The sequence below is a fragment of the Stenella coeruleoalba genome (assembly GCF_951394435.1).
Source record: "Stenella coeruleoalba genome assembly, chromosome: 4".
Lineage (NCBI taxonomy): Eukaryota > Metazoa > Chordata > Mammalia > Artiodactyla > Delphinidae > Stenella > Stenella coeruleoalba.
The window spans coordinates 136979234-136996707 of NC_137149.1; the positions used below are offsets into that span (position 1 = coordinate 136979234).

General features: G+C 39.3%; 1 protein-coding gene across 2 annotated transcripts in view; it reads right to left on the bottom strand.

Moving 5' to 3' along the window:
- Nucleotides 1–17474, bottom strand: part of PDLIM5 (PDZ and LIM domain 5) — a 215966-nt gene that overhangs the window by 36014 nt on the left and 162478 nt on the right. The window lies entirely within an intron of this gene.

Genomic DNA, 17474 nt, shown 5'->3' on the forward strand with positions numbered 1-17474 from the left:
ATAATTCTTTCTTTAAAAATTTTATCAAAGTAGAGCTGATTTACAATGTTGTGTTAATTTCTGCTGTATAGCAAAGTGACTCAGTTACGCATATATATTCTTTTTCATATTCTTTTCCATTATGGTTTATCACAGGGTATTGAACATAGTTCCCTGTGCTATACAGTAGGACCTTGCTGTTTATCCAACCTATATGTAATAGTTTGCATCTGCTAATCCCAAACTCCCAATCCTTTCCTCCCCCCACGCCCCCTCCCCCTCGGCAACCACAAGTCTGTTCTCTATGTCTGTGAGACTATTTCTGTTCCATAGATATGTTCATTTGTGTCATATTTTAGATTCCACATATAAGTGATATCATATGGCATTTGTCTTTCTCTCTTCTGACTTAAGGAAGTAATAATTCTTTATGAAAAGCATATGTGAATAAATCCAGGTATCTTCCCTTACAAAAGATTTAATATTTTAATCTCAGGGTGAGACGAAAATGGGGAGAAAAGAAGAGCTTTCAACACAGAGCACTTGCATCAGAGCTGGGAAGGTTCCAACATGGGAAAAAATTCCAATAAGAGGACATTTAAAAAAAAAAAAAAAGAGGGCAGTTAATGGCTGCTACTTTTATTTTTTCCTATGTCAGGGCCATAATTCTAAACAAAAATATATTTGTTACATAAAGAGATAGAGCATATTTATATGCTTCACACCATGGTTTTGACAATGGACAGCTCCAGTCAGGCCTTTACGGCAAGTGGACTGTTTAGTTTAATGATGTCAAAATGCAGGGGAGCAGATGGCAATAAAACATTATTAGAAGAGATGAAACATACGCAACTGGTAGCAGTTTACTTATTCATATCAAAATTTAAAAATGGAACCAATAAATCTATCCATCTTAGCTAAGCAAATCTAGTTATCTTGATTTATTACTGCAGACTAAAGCCTACAATGAAATTTGGGATGGTTGTAGAAACAGTAATTTCCTTTCTCACCCCTATCTTCTTTAGGCTTCAAATAAAATATAGAATTTATATCCACTTATAACTGAGATGCACATCACTCAGTCTTTGATCTAATCAGATCTCACAAATACATTCGAGTCTTCCTTGAAAAAAACAAAGAATACATCAGATCTCCCCAAAGCTCTGTCCATAGTGAATAAAGAAGCTTTTGCTTGTTGCTAAAATGTAGCATACACCAGAGGCAGGGTATGATAAAGGGTCATATTAACTAGAATCTTAGCTAAATTTTTAAAATGTAATTGAGATGCAATGAAAATGTTACTTGAAACAGATCTTAGTAATTGCTAGTTACCTAGTTTATCTGCCCTATGCAATCTTTTCTAGACTATCCCAAAGAGAGTTAGTTCTCCCTAAGTATATTCACTGATTTTATCCTATCATACAGAAAACTGCACTATTTAGTCAAAATAACAGGGGTTCAAATCACGATAGGACTCTGAACAATTCTTTTGACATTTCTCAGACTCTGCCACCTCATTGGGAAAATGATGCCCATTTAAAATTTTAATGACATTCTCTTACTGTACACTCCGAATAAAAAGATACTTTTAAAAACTGAAAGTATTACAAAAACATAATTTTTTTTACTACTAATAAATGATACCCACCATTTTACTGTTAAAAGAGGATATCTGTTCCCTTCGAGTCTACCAACTACAGTCTTGAGTTCCAAATGGCCAAATGATGAGTACTCCACAAAGACAGGATGCAACAGAAACTAAAATTAACTAAATATTCATTTTGAAAGCAAGTTTGTGCCTTACTCCCTTTTTCATTTGACCAAAATAAACTTACTGTGTTACTAAAAGATCTTCCAATGATCCCAACTTTTCTATTTATAGCTTACTTGCATTGTGCTTCTTCAAAACACAATTCATATTTTAAAAAAGAATCACCAATTTTTACAAGTCTCACTGTCAATTATGAGCCATTGTCTTCACTACGTATATTAAAATTGCTCCATAAAGAAAAAAGCAATTCACTAATAAAAAGCCTATATACATATTACAGGTATCCCCGGCACTGTCCTAAAATGCTATAAGAACTGCTAATGAAAACAGAAAAAGGAAAAATTTCAGCACAGCTAGACAACACTAACTACTGTGAAAGAAAACATAACAAAGCTTTTCATTTTCAATGGCCCTATGAAATAAGGTCACACTGCTTTCTATAGAAAATGGTGATTAAAGTATTAGCCAAGACTATATAGCTCCATGATTTTCTGAGTAAAAAATTACAAGTTATTTATTAAAAACTTATCATAATGTTAACACATTGAAGTATTATTACAAATGCTCTCAAAATCAACATATTTTGAAAGTGGGAAAGAAGGAAAAAGCCTGTAATTAATGGAAAAAAACCCTGAAAGCCTATTTACGGACTTAAAGCTTTCAGAACTACATACAAATAACAACATGAGTATTTAATTTTTGATCAGTGAGATTTTACAGAATTTTTCTTCTTTTGTCTTGGAAGAAACCTCTTTTCCATCTCATAATGTTTATTTCCATGACAACGTGTAGTATAGTACATGTGCTTCCTGAAAAGGTAAGCAATTCGGTGAGGATCATGCCAAAGCTACCAGTCTCATATCTGCCACTATAAAGAACTGAAAGAGTCAACATTTACAAAATGCTGACTTAGCGGAAATCAATGCACTCACCTGAGGAAATGCTGCAAAAACAGGCTATGTTATAAAAGTAAACTTTAAGTTATTTCTCAAGTACAATACAAAATGCAATCTACTCAGATTTATATTTTGTAACTACACACATTACATAAACAAAGCTGTATTCAACCAAATTTTTGTGCCATAGTCTGACTTAGAACAAAGTATAGTTTCTTCAAGCCAAGTACAATCCTCTACCAGGTTTTAACAGAGGATACGTGAATACTCCATAAGGGATAAAGTTCCCTAGGGAAGCAATGGTTAGAACTTGCCTCCCCAGCAGATTTAAGTGTAAGTACTTTGCATTCTCTTGGAATTCTCTCGGTTCGCACCGGGTAACGTTCATTATTATTACCCCTATACTGGATAACCTCAACAACCTCTCAATATTCTGCAGGACTCCAGTCTTAATCTCTACAGTGAAGTCATCATAATCTTTTAAACACATTAACACTATCATGATCTCTTAATCATGCAAATCTGACTGGGTCACTTTCCAACTTAGGAATCTTTCGGCATCAATCCACACTCTGTTACTTTCAAAGCCCCTTCTGACCAGCCCCACTAACCCATCCAGCTTTCTTTCCGGCCACTGGAATATATCCATCCTGGATATATTGAACTACTTGCCCTTCCACCAAGAAGGCAAGTTCTCTGACAGCTTTTGCATGTGTTGTTCTCTCTCCATCTTGGCCTCTTCCTAAAAATATTCAAGGAACACTGACTTCATACAATTTTACTTCAGGCACAAACATGAACACTGTGTTATTGCATAAAATACGACTCCACTATAAACAAATACTTACTACACCTCGAGACTGTATCACTGCAACATTACTGGCCTCTTTCTCCCCCTTCCATTGATCCAGACCTCCACGCCTCTGGACCTTGTTATCGGATTTAACTCTTTGTATTTACCTTGAGGGCTTTTTTTTAAAAATTGATTTCTGTTACTGGCGTTTTGCATCCAAGTTAATTTGTCCATAGTGACAAGGTGGGTGAATATCCCTAATATTTCCTCTGCATTCCACTGCTTGGTTCCTTATATGCCATTAAGTTTCCAAATTTTCTGAGAAAAAAATTCCTGTGATACAGCTTCGGACCTATTACTGATTTTTTTTAATTACCGGAAAATAAAAATAAGAGTACTAGTTACAGTATTGCTAATGTTCACAACTTTTAAGGTTTCTGGGAGTTTAATGCTTCAAGGACAGTGGAGTCCCCTTCTCCTTTACCAATGTGTATAGCTCTTAACGGCAGCCATTGGCAGACAGCACGTCCACCTTTGTTCAAGGACTGTTGCGGGAATTTCAGGTCTGATAGGAGGAAAGAACAAAGCCTGGGGAGTTCCTCAAATCATGTGAAGATGTCCAAAATAAGACAAACTAACCTATCCAGCCACTCACTCACTCACTCACTGACATTTACTGAGGGCCTATAAATGTGCCAGCTATCGGGTAAGCGCCATAGAGATTAGTAAGACTTGGTCCCTGTCCTTACGGGGATCTAAAAACAGTGGTAAAATACACATATGTAAACGACCAAAATGAACATGATGAATGTTATAACAAAGCAATCATCAAATTTCTGTAGGAACACAGAGGAAGAACAGGCAACTATGAAGGCTCAAGCAAGGTTCACAAAGGACGTGACATCTGGGCTTAAAGAGGGAAGAGAAAATTTCAGGGGTGGAAGGGTGGGAAAGCATTTCAAATAAAAGGAGCCTCTTGTACAAAGCTCAGAGGTGTGTGCCTGAGGAATGGTATGAACTCATGAGCCTGAGTGTGGCTGGGCTGGAGGGACCATGAGGAACGACATGACAACGTGTGGCTGGAGGAGAGGCTGGCACGAGGATGTGAGGGGACGGTAAGCCCTGTTAAGAAGCCAAACATTTAATATGTGGGCGGCAGAGTGCCCAAAACATTTTCAGGCAGGGAAGTCACATGAGGAGAACTGTTTTATTGGCTGGTAACAGTGTAAGTTATTAATACTATCATTAAAAGGAATAAAGGGCTAGAAGCTTAACCTTTCTTGAGTACCCTCTATGGACAAAGCACTTCAATATATTTATATCATTTGAGCTTCCCAACAATGCTCTAGTGGACCTTCTGGACACTTACTTTAATAGATCAAGAAATCGAAGGCTCAAAATCCTCCATCTGGGGAACATTTCTGGCTTTCTGAAATTCCTACCCCAGAGGGCAGGGGTACCTATTCTTTAGGCCCCTCCAATCAACAAACTGTGATGAACAATGGGCCTGGAGGAGCTTCAAGATGGCAGAATGGTAAGACGCAGAGATCACCTTCCTCCCCACAGATACATCAGAAATACATCTACACGTGGAACAACTCCTACAGAACACCTACTGAATGCTGGCAGAAGACCTCAGACCTCCCAAAAGGCAAGAAACCCCCCACGTACCTGGGTAGGGCAAAAGAAAAAACAGAGACAAAAGGATAGGGACAGGACCTGCACCAGTGGGAGGGAGCTGTGAAGGAGGAAAGGTTTCCACACACTACGAAGGCCCTTCGCGGGCGGAGACTGCGGGTGGCGGAGGGGGGAAAGCTTCGGAGCCGCGGAAGAGAGCGCAGCAACAGGGGTGCGGAGGGCAAAGCGGAGAGATTCCCGCACAGAGGATCGGCACCGACCGGCACTCACCAGCCCGAGAGGCTTGTCTGCTCACACGCTGGGGCGGGCGGGGGCTGGGAGCTGAGGCTCGGGCTTTGGTGGGAGCGGAGGGAGAGGACTGGGGTTGGCAGCGTGAACACAGCCAGAAGGGCTTAGTGCGCCACAGCTAGCCGGGAGGGAGTCCGGGGAAAAGTCTGGACCTGCCGAAGAGACAAGAGACTTTTTCTTACCTCTTTGTTTCCTGGTGCGCGAGGAGAGGGGATTAAGAGCGCTGCTTAAAGGAGCTCCAGAGATGGGCGCGAGCCGCGGCTAAAAGCGCAGACCCCAGAGACGGGCGGGAGACGCTAAGGCTGCTGCTGCCGCCACAAAGAAGCCTGGGTGCGAGCACAGGTCACTCTCCACACCCGCCTTCAGGGGAGCCCGTGCAGCCCGCCACTGCCAGGGTCCCGTGATCCAGGGACAACTTCCCCGGGAGAACGCACGGCGCGCCTCCGGCTGGTGCAACATCACACCGGCCTCTGCTGCCGCAAGCTCGCCCAGCATCCGTACCCCTCCCTCCCCCCAGCCTGAGTGAGCCAGAGCCCCCGAATCACCTGCTCCTTTAACCCCATCCTGTCTGAGAGAAGAACAAGACGCCCTCAGGTGACCTACATGCAGCGGGTCCAAATCCAAAGCTGAACCCCGGGAGCTGTGCGAACAAAGAAGAGAACGGGAAATCTCTCCCAGCAGCCTCAGAAGCAGTGGATTACAGCTCCACAATCAACATGATGTACCCTGCATCTGTGGAATACCTGAATAGACAACGAATCATCCTAAATTGAGGAGATGGACTTTGGGAGCAATGATATATATATGTATTTTTTCCCCTTTTTCTCTTTTTGTGAGTGTGTATGTGTATGCTTCTGTATGTGATTTTGTCTGTATAGCTTTGCTTTTACCATTTGTCCTAGAGTTCTGTCTGGTTTTTTTGGTTTGTTTCTTGTTTTTGTTTTTTTTTTTAAGTAGATGTTGGGGGTAGGAGTTTATTAATTAATTTATTTATTTTTGGATGTGTTGGGTCTTCGTTTCTGTGCGAGGGCTTTCTCTAGTTGTGGCAAGTGGGGGCCACTCTTCATCGTGGCGCGCGGGCCTCTCACTATCGCGGCCTCTCTTGCTGCGGAGCACAGGCTCCAGACATGCAGGCTCAGTAGTTGTGGCTCAGGGGCCTAGTTGCTCCGTGGCACGTGGGATCCTCCCAGACCAGGGCTCGAACCTGTGTCCCCTGCATTAGCAGGCAGACTCTCAACCACTGCGCCACCAGGGAAGCCCTGTTTTTTTTTTTTTTAGTATAGTTTTTAGCATTTGTTATCATTGGTGGATTTGATTTTTGGTTTGGTTGCTCTGTTCTTTCTTTTCTTTTTTTTTAATTACTTCAATCCTTCCTTCCTTCCTTCCTTCCTCCCTTCCTTTTTCTTTCTCCCTTTTATTCTGAGCCGTCTTGGTGCTCTGGCTGGGCATCAGGGCTGTGCCTCTGAGGTGGAAGAGCCAAGTTCAGGACATTGGTCCACCAGAGACCTCCCAGCTCCACGTAATATCAAACGGCGAAAATCACCCAGAGATCTCCATCTCAATGCCAAGACCCAGCTCCACTCAACGACCAGCAAGTTACAGTGCTGCATACCCTATGCCAAACAACTAGCAAGACAGGAACAAAACCCCACCCATTAGCAGAGACGATGCTTAAAATCATAAGGTCACAGACACCCAAAAACACACCACCAGACGTGGACCTGCCCACCAGAAAGACAAGATCCACCACATCCACCAGAACACAGGCACTAGTCCCCTCCACCAGGAAGCCTACACAACCCACTGAACCAACCTTAACCACTGGGGGCAGACACCAAAAACAATGGGAACTACGAACCTGAAGCCTGCAAAAAGGAGACCCCAAACACAGCAAGTTAAACAAAATGAGAAGACAGAGAAACACACAAGAGATGAAGGAGCAAGGTAAAAACCCACCAGACCAAAGAAATGAAGAGGAAATAGGCAGTCTACCTGAAAAAGAATTCAGAGTAATGATAGTAAAGATGATACAAAATCTTGGAAATAGAATCGAGAAAATACAAGAAACATTTAACAAGGACCTAGAGGAACTAAAGAGAAAACAAACAATGACAAACAACACAATAAATGAAATTTAAAAACTCCAGAAGGAATCAATAGCAGAATAACTGAGGCAGAAGAACGGATAAGTGACCTAGAAGATAAAAGAGTGGAAGTAACGACTGCAGAGTAGAATAAAGAAAAAGGAATGAAAAGAATTGAGGACAGTCTCAGAGACCTCTGGGACAACATTAAACACATCAACATTCGAATTACTGGGGTCCCAGAAGAAGAAGAGAAAAAGAAAGGGACTGAGAAAATATTTGAAGAGATTATAGTTGAAAACTTCCCTAATATGGAAAAGGAAATAGTCAAGTCCAGGAAGTGCAGAGAGTCCCATACAGGATAAATCCAAGGAGAAACACACCGAGACACATGTTAATCAAACTATCAAAAATTAAATACAAAAAAAAAAAAAAATTAAATACAAAGAAAAAATATTAAAAGCAGCAAGGGAAAAACAACAAATAACATACAAGGGAATCCCCATAAGGTTAACAACTGATCTTTCAGCAGAAACTCTTCAAGCCAGAAGGGAGTGGCAGGACATATTTAATGTGATGAAAGGGAAAAACCTACAACCAAGATTACTCAACCAAGCAAGGATTTCATTCAGATTTGAGGGAGAAATTAAAACCTTTACAGACAAGCAAGAGCTAGGAGAATTCAGAACCACCAAATCAGCTTTACAACAAATGCTAAAGGAACTTCTCTAGGTAGGAAACACAAGAGAAGGAAAAGACCTACAATAACAAACCCAAAACAATTAAGAAAATGGTAATAGGAACATACATATCCATAATTACCTTAAATGTAAATGCTCCAACCAAAAGACACAGACTGGCTGAATGGATACAAAAACAAAACCCATATATATGCTGTCTACAAGAGACCCACTTCAGACCTAGGGAGACATACAGACTGAAAGTGAGGGGAGGAAAAAGATATTCCGTTCAAATGGAAATCAAAAGAAAGCTGGAGTAGCAATTCTCTATCAGACAAAATAGACTTTAAAACAAAGACTATTATAAGAGACAAAGAAGAACACCACATAATTATCAAGGGATCAATCCAAGAAGAAGATATAACAATTGTAAATATTTATACACCCAACATATGAGCACCTCAATACATAAGGCAAACACTAACAGCCATAAAAGGGGAAATCGACAGTAATGCAATCATAGTAGGGGACTTTAACACCCCACTTTCAGCAATGGACAAATCATCCAAAATGAAAATAAATGGAAACACAAGCTTTAAATGACACATTAAACAAGATGGACTTAATTGATATTAATAGGACATTCCATCCAAAAACAACAGAATACACTTTCTTCTCAAGTGATCATGGAACATTCTCCAGGATAGATCATATCTTGGGTCACAAATCAAGCCTTGGTAAATTTAAGAAAATTGTAATTGTATCAAGTATCTTTTCCGACCACAACGCTATGAGACTAGATATCAATTACAGGAAAAAAATCTGTAAAAAATACAAACACATGGAGGCTAAACAATACACTACTTAATAACCAAGAGATCACTGAGGAAATCAAAAAATACTTAGAAACAAATGACAATGAAAACACAATGACCCAAAACCTATGGGATGCAGCAAAAGCAGTTCTAAGAGGGAAGTTTATAGCAATACAATCCTACCTTAAGAAACAAGAAACATCTCAAATAAACAACCTAACCTTACACCTAAAGCAATTAGAGAAAGAACAAAATAACCCCAAAGTTAGCAGAAGGAAAGAAATCATAAAGATCAGATCAGAAATAAATAAAAAAGAAATGAAGGAAACAATAGCAAAGATCTATAAAACTAAAAGCTGGTTCTTTGAGAAGATAAACAAAATTGATAAACCATTAGCCAGACTCATCAAGAAAAAAGGGAGAAGACTCAAATCAATAGAATTAGAAATGAAAAAGGAGAAGTAACAAGTGACACTGCAGAAATACAAAGGATCATGAGAGATTACTACAAGCAACTATATACCAATAAAATGGACAAGCTGGAAGAAACGGACAAATTTTTAGAAAAGCACAACCTCCGAGACTGATCCAGGAAGAAATATACAAAATATAAACAGACCAATCACAAGCACTGAAATTGAAACTGATTAAAAATCATCCAACAGGGCTTCCCTGGTGGTGCAGTGATTGAGAATCCGCCTGCCAAGGCAGGGGACACGGGTTTGTGCCCCGGTCTGGGAAGATCCCACATGCCGCAGAGCGGCTAGGCCCATGAGTCACAATTACTGAACCTGCACATCTGGAGCCTGTGCTCCACAACAAGAGGCTGCGATAGTGAGAGGTCCGTGCACCGCGATGAAGAGTGGCCCCCACTTGCTGCAACTAGAGAAAGCCCTCTCACAGAAATGAAGACCCAACACAGCCATAAATAAATTAAAATTTTTTAAAAAATTACCCAACAAACAAAACCCCAGGACCAGATGGCTTCACAGGCTAATTCTATCAAACATTTAGAGAAGAGCTAACACCTATCCTTCTCAAACTCTTCCAAAATATAGCAGAGGAAGGAACACTCCCAAACTCATTCTACACGGCCACCATCACCCTGATACCAAAACCAGACAAAGATGTCACAAAGAAAGAAAACTACAGGCCAATATCACTGATGAACACAGATGTAAAAATCCTCAACAAAATACTAGCAAACAGAATCCAACAGCACATTAAAGTATCATACACCATGATCAACTGGGGTTTATCCCAGGAATGCAAGGATTCTTCAATATATGCAAATCAATCAATGTGATAAACCACATTAACAAATTGAAGGAGAAAAGCCGTATGATCAACTCAATAGATGCAGCAAGAGCTCCTGACAAAATTCAACACCCATTTATGATAAAAACCCTCCAGAAAGTAGGCACAGAAGGAACTTACCTCAACATAATAAAGGCCATATATGACAAATCCACAGCCAACATCGTCCTCAATGGTGAAAAACTGAAAGCATTTCCACTAAGATCAGGAACAGGACAAGGTTGCCCACTCTCATCACTATTATTCAGCATTGTTTTGGAAGTTTTAGCCACATCAAAGAGAAGAAAAAGAAAGAAAAGGAATCCAAATAAGAAAAGAAGTAAAGCTGTCACTGTTTGTAGATGACATGATACTACACATAGAGAATCCTAAAGATGCTACTAGAAAACTACTAGAACTAAACAATAAATTTGGTAAAGTAGGATATAAAATTAATGCACAGAAATCTCTTGCATTGCTATACACTAATTATGAAAAATCTGAAAGTGAAATTAAGGAAACACTCCCATTTACCATTGCAACAAAAAGAAGAAAATACCTAGGAATAAACCTACTTAAGGAGACAAAAGACCTGTATGCAGAAAATTATAAGACACTGATGAAAGAAATTAAGGATGATACAAACAGGGCTTCCCTGGTGGCGCAGTGGTTGAGAGTCCGCCTGCCGATGCAGGGGACATGGGTTCGTGCACCGGTCCAGGAAGATCCCAAATGCCGTGGAGCAGCTAGGCCCGTGAGCCATGGCCGCTGAACCTGCGCGTCCGGAGCCTGTGCTCCGCAACAGGAGAGGCCACAACAGTGAGAGGCCCGCGTACCACAAAAAAAAAAAAAAAAAAAAAGATGATACAAACAGATGGAGAGATATACCATGTTCTTGGATTGGAAGAATCAACATTGTGAAAATGACTATACTACCCAAAGCAATCTACAGATTCAATGCAATCCCTGTCAAACTACCACTGGCTTTTTTGACAGAAGTAGAACAAAAAATTTCACAATTTTTATGGAAACACAAAAGACCCTGCATAGCCAAAGCAGTCTTGAGGGAAAAAAACAGAGCTGGTGGAATCAGGGTCCCTGACTTCAGACTATACTACAAAGCTACAGTAATCATGACAGTATGATACTGGCACAAAAACAGAAATACAAAGCAATGGAACAGGATAGAAATCCCAGAGATAAACCCATGCACATATGGTCACCTTATCTTTGATAAAAGAGGCAAGAATATACAATGGAGAAAAGACAGCCTTTTCAATAAGTGGTGCTGGGAAAACTGGACAGCTACATGTAAAATAATGACATTAGAACACTCCCTACCACCATACACAAAAATAAACTGAAAATGGATTAAAGACCTAAATATAAGGCCAGACACTATCAAACTCTTAGAGGAAAACATAGGCAGAACACTCTATGACAAAATCACAGCAAGATCCTTTTTGACCCACCTCCTAGAGAAAAGGAAATAAAAAGAAAAATAAACAAATGGGACCTAATGAAACTTCAAAGCTTTTGCACAGCAAAGGAAACCATAAACAAGACGAAAAGACAACTCTCAGAATGGGAGAAAATATTTGCAAATGAAGCAACTGACAAAGCATTAATCTCCAAAACATACAAGCAACTCATGCAGCTCAATATCAAAAAAACAAACAACCCAATCCAAAAATGGGCAGAAGACCTAAATAGACATTTCTCCAAAGAAGATATACACATTGCCGACAAACACATGAAAGAATGCTCAACATCATTAATCATTAGAGAAATGCAAATCAAAACTACAATGAGATATCATCTCACACCAGTCAGAATGGCCATCATCAAAAAATGTACAAACAATAAATGCTGGAGAGGGTGTGGAGAAAAGGGAACCCTCATACACTGTTGGTGGGAATGTAAATTGATATAGCCACTATGGAGAACAGTATGGAGGTTCCTTTAAAAACTACAAATAGAACTACCATATGACCCAGTACTCCCACAACTGGGCATATACCCTGAGAAAACCATACTTCAAAAAGAGTCATGTACCACAATGTTCATTGCAGCTCTATTTACAATAGCCAGGACATGGAAGCAACCTAAGTGTCCATGGACAGATGAATGGATAAAGAAGATGTGGCACATATATACAATGGAATATTACTCAGCCATAAAAAGAAATGAAATTGAGCTATTTGTAGTGAGGTGGATGGACCTAGAGTCTGTCATACAGAGTGAAGTCAGTCAGAAAGAGAAAAACAAATACTGCATGCTAACACATGTATAAGGAATGTAAAAAAAAAAAAGGTCATGAAGAACCTAGGGGCAGGATGGGAATAGAGACGCAGACCTACTACAGAATGGACTTGAGGACTCGGGGAGGGGGAAGGGTACACTGGGAGAAAGTGAGCGAGTGGCATGGACATATATACAGTACCAAATGTAAAATAGATAGCTAGTGGGAAGCAGCCGCATAGCACAGGGAGATCAGCTCAGTGCTTTGTGACCACCTACAGGGGTGGGATAGAGAGGGTGGGAGGGAGGGAGACGCAAGAGGGAAGAGATGTGGGGATATATGTATATGTATAGCTGATTCACTTTTTTATAAAGCAGAAACTAACACACCATTGTAAAGCAATTATACTCCAATAAAGATGTTAAAGAAAATAAAAAGTAAAAATAAATAAAAGGTTAAAAAAAATAAAAATGACAAAAAAAAAAAAACAACAGTAGGCCTGATCTAGCAAAGCACTGCTTATATTCTAATGAATTGGTCATTCTCATTTAGTTTATATAATTAAAGTTAGAAAACTGATGTGCATCAAACATATAGTCCTTCATAACTTTAAGACTGGATTTGTTAAAAAACATCTGACTGTATTTGGTAAGATAGTAATATTTTATATATATACTTGTGTCAAATGAATTAAATTTACCTAAACTGGTATCTATAACCTAAACAGAATCTAGAAAAAATATTATATAGCAAATTAGGGCACCTACATAAACACAGGAACATATTTTTAAACTTATATGATTAAATTTATGAACTTTTTAAGAATATCTATCTAACTACTTATTGTATGTAATATGAAGGTTTTGAGCATTAAAAAACCTATTAGACATACAAATATAGTGAATTAAAATATTAGTATAAAATTACAAATCCTCAATTCTGAAAAATATCAAGAAGAATCTCACCTTTTGTGTATTTTTCTAGATCAAGTAAACAAGTAAACATTTCTAAAGGGACTACTGCATCTGCATTATGGAAGTATTACCAAAACACAGGGCAAGTAGGCAGTAGTATTGCTAGCTTACTTAAAAACTCAAGCATGGATTCTCACTTCTTTTGTATCTTGATACTTTCATGCAGACTATGAACTTTTTAACACGTTGCATCTGAAAATATTTCTCTGTTTGTCAGTCACCGGCAAGCTTGTGCATGTGTGGTGGTGTACGTTAAAACCACATGCCCGAGAAAAAGAAGAGGATCCAGTCTAAACCATAACGCTGTTACATATTCACCTAGTTCCTGTTTACCAACTGGCATTACGTTACTGTCTTCTTGAAAGACTTCTGGATACACAGGTTATACTACACCACAAGTGAAATGATCTAAGATTTAAAGTCAGAATTTCAATGGAGGTAATAGAAACCCCGACAGGTTCAGAATACTCTAGTAGGTCTTAAAATTTCAATTAGCCCCTTCAATGCAGTCTTTTTTTTTTTCGGTTATCATTTCAAAACTAAATTAGTCATCCCAAATAGACAAAAGTATGACTAAAATACTTATTTAAGTAAGTGACTTTCAAACTTTTTCTTAACTATAAAAAATAAGAAATACACTTTACCTGCTGTTCATTTTACCTGCTGATCCAAAATATATGTTAGTACGTGTGTATAGATATACACTTACATACATATATATAATCTAAAGCCACATTTTCATAACATGATACCTACCCTTAATATGTTAAGATACTTCATATAGTAGAATATTCTGATATTTTCTATTCAATTTCATTTTTTAATGAAAATGCTGGCTATGATTCATTAAACTTTCATAATCAACTAAGCAGGCCACAGACTGCATTTTAGTGATTCTAATCCCATCCTGCCCACTCAACTGTAGGAATTACTTTAAAATGACATTATTAGTGGGGCTTCCCTGGTGGCACAGTGGTTGAGAATCTGCCTGCCAATGCAGGGGACACAGGTTCGATCCCTGGATCTGGGAAGATCCCACATGCCGCGGAGCAACTAAGCCTTGCACCACAACTACTGAGCCCACGTGCTGCAACTACTGAAGCCCGTGCACCTAGAGCCCGCACTCCGCAACAAGAGAAGCCCCCACTTGCCGCAACTAGAGAAAGCCCGCACACAGCAACGAAGACGCAACACAGCCAAAAATAAATAAATTTTAAAAAAGAAAGAAATGCCTTAAAAATAAATAAAATAAAAATGACATCATTAGTGATAGGCACTCTTGGGTGATGGTAGAAGGGTGGGAGGAATAAAAAATCTTTTTTTTCCTCCTACTTTACCCACACTAGAGCACAGCTGTGAATTATCAAGAGAAAGACACCTGAAGTTCTCAATGTGAGAGAAGCACTGCCGCCTGCTTAGCACTTCATCTGAGTCCACACTAGTGCAGTGACTTGCCTTTGTAGCTTTTGCACCCTTTGGTCGGAACTGTCCTTTTCACGGGTGAGTTGTGAAGAACATAAGAACCATCATGTGACAGTTACCACCTTCTGAATCAAAAGAACTTTTCCCATTTGCATTAGGAAGCCCTTGAAACTATTTATCAAAGACTAAGAGTAGATTCTGGGGTGTTGTTTTGTTTTGGGTTTTTTTTGAAATATGGTATACTGTTAGGTAGAGTAGAATAAAATAACTTGAGTGACTGGGAATTCTGTATTTATTTTACAATTTTTACAAAATAGCATAAAATAAGTAACTTTTAAATAACATAAGTGCCAGTTTGTGGCACCCAGAGCAAGATAAACAGCAGGAGTTCTGCAAATATTTTCTGATTTGAGCTAAGCATCATGATGTAATTCAACTAAGACTTCACAATGGCAAAACATTTTCTTTCAATAATTAATGCTTTACGTTATATAATGTATAATTTTCTAACCTGTTCTAGTCTTGCTCAAATTAGATTCAGCTATATCTTCTGTAAAAAGATTAGTATTTTAAATGCTAACCACGTGAATCATGATTATAGTTATTTACCTGCTTTGATTATTAAATTAGACTGAGAGAAAGAAGGATTCGATCGCCCTCTTGTGGTAATTTTGCTGTAGTGTATCCTCCAGGAGTTCCACGTCAACCGGAATTTTTTCTTTTTACTCTAGTCAGAGTGGTCTTCTGTCCATAGTTTCTGAATTTCCAAAGGCACTACATATACTTTCTGTCCTTCACAGTACATATACTTTGTAGCCTCCCTTCAGTTTCTACCTCTGAAATTTAGCCTTTTCCTTGCTCTTTTAGGAAACATTCTCCTGTTCCCTTCCAATTACCATACCAAAAACTTTTTTTATGAAAGTTGCTTCCAGTATTCTAATCACATACTAAATAATTACAGCAACTCTCCATCGACATAGATAAGCTTTAAGTAAATGGAAATAATTAAAAATGTGTGGGGCTAAGGTGTCAGCATTTTTTCCAAGAGGACAGGTGCTAAGTCAATTAATAGTCCAGAAAGTTCAGAGGCTAATGATATTAGTCTAAATAGTTTTAAGTTTTCAAAAGTAATAAAATAGCCTTTTCTTTAAAATAGTCTAGATCGTATGCAGTAGCCTTTCCTCTTTCTCCCACAGCACAAAGCTTTGAGCTTCTTTGCAAAATTAGTAATGGAAATTCAAGAATATACAAAATGACACTACGAAGTATTTTTAACTATATAAAAAATTCATGATTTCTTAAAGATAATTTACAATAAGTGAAGTTAGTGTTAATGTATTTAAATGTTATAGAAAATACAAAGATGGATTCCTAATTAATTACAAGTTCACTTTTTCCACTCTTGCGAACTGTAAAAAAAAAAAAAAAAAGTTCTTAAATAATGAATGACCGGGCTTCCCCGGTGGCACAGTGGTTAAGAATCCACCTGCCAATGCAGGGGACACGGGTTCGATCCCTGGTCCCGGAAGATCCCACATGCCGCGGAGCAACTAAGCCCGTGAGCCACAACTACTGAGCCCGCGTGCTGCAACTACTGAAGCCCGCGTGCCTAGAGCCCATGCTCTGCAACAAGAGAAGCCACTGCAATGAGAAGCCCTCACACTGCAACGAAGAGTAGCCCCGCTCGCTGCCTGGGCACAGCAACAAAGACCCAATGCAGCCAAAAATAAGCAAAATAAAAAAAAAATTTTTTTAATAATAAATGATCTATTTTTAAAGCTATCATATTTTTCAAGCAGCTCCTTGTGTATTCAATCAATACTCATCCCAAAACTGATGAGGGAAGACTAGAAATACATAGGGGATTAGGTTAAAAATGTTCCTTCTTTGCAAAGGAACCAGAACTTTCAAAAGCAGAGTAGCATGGCATGTCTCAGTAACTGAAGATACTCTACTAAAACCACAGCACAGATTATAAATTGGGAGCAGCAGGAAATGAGCTTGAAAAGTTAGCAGGGGTCAGAGTGGCAAAGGTCTTAATGATTAGTGAAGGAGGGGGAAACAGTCCAGCACCTGAAGCAGGAGAGTGACACGGGCAAGTGAGAGCTTTAGAAGATCACTTGCACTAAGGAGGACAGACTGACAGGGTGAGAAGGAGATGGGGAAATTAGTTAGGAGCTGTTTGTAAAGACCAGGGCCCGAACCAAACCAATGGCTGTGACCACAAAGAGGAGAAAAGAGATTTGAGAAATGCTAAGATGTGGAATCATTAGGTATTAGTTACTGTGGGAACATGGGGGTGGAGGCGGGACTCTCAAGCTTCCATTCTAGCTTTGGCGCCTGGGTGACTGTGACATCTCCAGAGACAGGTACGATATTTTCAGACACACTGCATTTGAGGTGCCACCCAGAAACAGTAAGGAGGTCAACAAGTTTGAGGGTACGGAGATCAGGAGAGAGAGGACTGTAAATTATCAGTGGCTGGGTAGTAAAAGGAACCTGGACGAGAGATCAATCAGGGAGAGTGTAAAGAGTGTCAAGAGGTAAGACTGAGGGTGGCGTCAGCAACATTTAAGTATAGTCCCATTTTCCTCTT